At 32.5% G+C, this 4,414-nt stretch overlaps 1 pseudogene; it reads left to right on the forward strand.

Annotated features, from left to right (window-relative positions):
• Nucleotides 1–2,869: 2,869 nt before the first annotated feature.
• Nucleotides 2,870–3,725, forward strand: LOC149242378 (calcium-binding protein KIC pseudogene; annotated as a pseudogene).
• The last annotated feature ends 689 nt before the right edge of the window (nt 3,726–4,414 follow it).

The raw sequence follows: 4,414 nt of genomic DNA on the forward strand, positions 1-4,414 counted from the left end.
AAATAAAATAGACCACATTCAAAGAAAACTTAATCAATCTTGACAATGACCATGTACTTGAACCCCTTATGTTACCAAGACCTTGTTGTGACCAAGCTTCCTTTGACATAAATTATGTTTTCCTATCCATGAATCCATTACTCATGTTTTTAGCAAAGTAAAAGAAAACACACTTAAATCAACGAAATACATTGTTCCAACTTGAGGTCTTGGAGAAAAACATTAAAGTGAATGTGCATCTTCTTACCTTTCATATTTCTGTTTCTCCTCCTCCAAGTTGTAAATGTTGGTGCTACAAAAAATCATGATGTAGAAACAAAAAGATAAAAATAAAAGGAAAAAAGAATCAAACCATTGATGCTCTAATCCCTTTAGCATCTCTTCGACAACGATGCCAAAAATTTATGGCAATTTATATGCATACATTTTATTATATTAAATTATCAATTCAAGACATAGGTTTATGAGATGCAAACACAATATGTGTAGGACTAAATCCTACTCTATCAAGAAATGCAAACCAACTAACTGGGTAATACATCAGTTCTTCATTTGAATTGACATCTATAGGAATTGCAACTATCAAAGTTGTAGGTCATAATATTTCACTTTGTCCCAATGGTCAGAGGGTTTATGCAATAATTATATGCGCAATTCATTAGATATCAATATAAGTGGATACACCTGTAACACACTACTAAACCAAGTATGAAACAAAAATTTCAAGTAATGAATCTAAGGAAACTATTGAAAAATGAATCTATTAATTAATGAAAACAAGGCAATGCATACAAGAGAGAGGAGGCCATGCCTAACTTGGCATACGTTGCTAAAGAAGACTACAATACTAGGAGATAAATGATAACACCATATATAAGAACAATAGTTTTATATTATCATCAACATGTCAAAGTTCAAATAATTACAATATCAACATTCATCAATTCTTCTATTGCTCTCCCTCCTCTCAATCTTGCTAAGCCTTCTTATTTATATCAATTGCAATGTATAGGAAGTAGTGATCCAAGAGACTTGCTCAATCTCCCTTTACGTGGATCTCAACGAAATTACAAAGGATAATGCCACTACCTCAAACCAATGGAGATAAAAGGAATAATATGATCTTCATTGATATAGTTGAGAATTTCAAGACGTAGAATGCATGGAATTCTCATCATCACTGGGATCATTGTTCAACCATTGTGGGAAGCTCTCATTTGGGGCATATTGTTCACTTGGGCTTTGACTAACGGTTGGTGCTATCTTGGTGCAATCTAGAATTGATTCAAGAGGAGCCACACCATTTCGTAAACCTTATGATTAAAATCCATGTGGCCAAATTTGTTATGGAGAAATGCACATATGCCAACAAACGATCTATTACCAAATCTACATGCTATAGTTACGAAAACAAAATTTGGTAACGTTATCAAGAAAAACATATCCCATTATTCATAAAAATTGGGAATTTCATAGATACTGACAACATTTTACCTTCTACAACTCTTTGGATGATTGGATGTGAAAATCATGAGTAATGTAGTGTTAAGGATAGTGAGTCGTAAATGTGAAGGAATAAAGAGGCAAAAGAGGTGCACTAATAGTGCAAAAATATGTCAAAATTGGAGCCTAATAGACATTAAGATGTTTAGGTTGACAGAACTGTAATGGCTCAATAAACTACTCATTGGCCAAGTTGTGGAGGAAATAGGTCTCAAGCAATAAGTGATTCTCTACAAATTGAATTTAATAGACTAAAAACTTGAAGTTGTGTACATTGACATCATAGCTTCCAACCTCAAGGGCGGTGACAATGACACCATGGCGGCTCTGGAAGGCACCCTAGTGTTAAAGGGTACTTCTTCCAACCAAATACTTGTCAATAGAAAAAAATTAGCAAAGATTGACATAATTATCTATTTATGAATGAGATCAAATCCACCGTGTCTTGTTTAAAAATGTTATTTTTTTCTATAAATTATATGTTATGTTTTTATATGTCATTATTATTGCTTAATCTATTACATTCTTAATATTAAATAGTGATAGTAATTATTTGATTTTTAAATTATGATTTTTTTTAAGCTTGATTTCATTTTAATTTTCCAAATATGATTATACTATTCTTTATATAATATTAATATAAAAATCATAGTAACTTACAAAAAATTAATTAAACTCGTTATAAAATAATTAAAAATAATAATCTATTAAACTCAGTATAACTTAAATGTAAAAAATCTTTTATTTTGATTTAGCATTAAAAAATTCTTTAAAATTTATACCAATAATAAGAATATAAATACGATATCATCAATATGATATTAATATGATGTGTTAGTTATAAATTATTTGGCTATTTAATAGCGTGTAGCCTAACGAGGTGGAGGAGTTGCCCGGAAAGCTATGGAAATTTCGATCATATTTAGAGAAAATCTAGCAAGGATTTTTGTAAATCTAAGTTATAGTTGTTAAACTTCAAAATTTATGGTGTCCTAGACGTTTTTGATAGTGGTGAATCCATTTCCACCATCAAAAACACGATTCAAACACTGTCTCTACAAGATTTTTCGAAATTTTTTTCTGTGGATTCCGGCCAATTTTGGCCGTTCAAACAATTACTCCGCCTCATTAGACAACTCCATTTAGTAATAAATTATAAAATATTCTAAAAATTTGATAAATATGAGCCCAGCCATCCTATTTTCATTACAAATTAAAAAAACAAAAACAAAAACAAACAAACGTTTTCTCCATAATCTGATCTTCCCCCCACTCTTGTCCAAATCTTTGTACAACACGTTTTCCACGCTCATCATTTTTGACATTATAAATCTATTTCTGCCTTTATGTGATTCGATCTCCGAACCTCTCTCCCACCGGACACGGATCCAAGCAACAGCTCCCGCCTTCACCGAAAGTCCCATCTTTGTAAATCCTTCTCCCGCCTTCAATGGGAATCCATCCCGCTGTCCCAGTCCCCTGGGCGCCGACTTTTTATTTAAGCCTGTGATGGCTCCATCACAGCTCTGAATGCTCTGGACGGCGCACATGCAATTTCCTCGCTATTTCTTGCGGCGGACAATTCATGGCCTCGTCACGGTGCCCTGTTTCTTCGGGCGCCGACTATGGAGGCTATATCAATACCACAAACCCTCCCCATTTCACAACACAGTTCAAGCTTTCAGCGCCTTTCACATTAAAGACGAAATTGAGGTTTCAATTAGGGTTTCGGCATTGACAATAATGGCAGAATTCGAGGATTTCCTGCCAATTATGGCGCAGAAATTGGGAGAGCGCGAATTCATGGCGGAGCTCTGTAACGGTTTCCGTCTTCTGGCAGATCCCCGGTTGGGACTGATAACCTTGGAGAGCTTGAAGAAGAATTCGGGTCTGTTAGGGTTGGATTCCCTGACAGATTCAGAGCTGCGGGCGATGATGCAGGAGGGGGATTTGGACGGCGACGGGGCCCTGAATGAACATGAATTCTGCGTTCTGATGATGAGATTGAGCCCTTCGTTGATGGATGAGGCCTATAAATGGCTGAACAACGCCCTGGAAAATGATTTGGAAGAATTCCCAAATGAAAAATAGTACATGTATTTCTAGTGTTGAAAATGAATTGAGGCATTTATGGAGGTGTGTGTAGCAGATCTGGTTTAGCCATGGGCTTCCAGCGTACAGGGATAAATTTTATCAAGATTTGGTTATAATTTCGTGTTCCAGCGTAGAGGGATAAATTTTATCAAAATTTGGTTATAATTTCAAAGACTGACAAAGTATCCATCAAATTTAGGGCGTATTTATGTTTGTTTTAATTGAATATACCTGTAAAACTTTGTGCAAATTTATATGAATTTAAAAAAAATGGAATTAAGGGCGTATTTATGTTTGTTTTAATGGAATATATTTATAAAAATTGTGTGCAAATTTATATGAATTAAAAAAATTATTTGAATGAAGATAAATAAAATTAAAAAGTACTTCAAAATAATACATTGTTTAATTTGTAATTCAAAAACAGAAGTGATATTAATACATTGAAATTGCTCCATAACAAGGATTGCCATGCGGAAATTAGAAATGCGAATCTTGATTTATTAAATTATTTTTTAAATAAGAAATAAATTTTATATTAATTTATAAAAATAAAAAATATTTTTTTAATTATATATGTATATATATATGAAAATAAAATATTTTTTAAATGGTTATTATGTAGTATATATTTATGGAGTTAAGATAATTTATTTGAAGTTCTGTTGTTAGACTGGAAAACGTAATAACCTCTCTTATTATATCGTAAAATCTAATAAGAATATATATTTTGTCGAGTAGAGTATATTAATTATCCATGTTTAATTTTATTTTTAATATTATCATTGTATCTCTTAAATAAAACTCAATAATAATT

Source organism: Pinus tabuliformis, chromosome 8 (genome assembly GCF_031772625.1).
Source record: "Pinus tabuliformis cultivar Carrire ecotype Pingquan chromosome 8, CPIR1, whole genome shotgun sequence".
Taxonomy (NCBI): Eukaryota; Viridiplantae; Streptophyta; class Pinopsida; order Pinales; family Pinaceae; genus Pinus; species Pinus tabuliformis.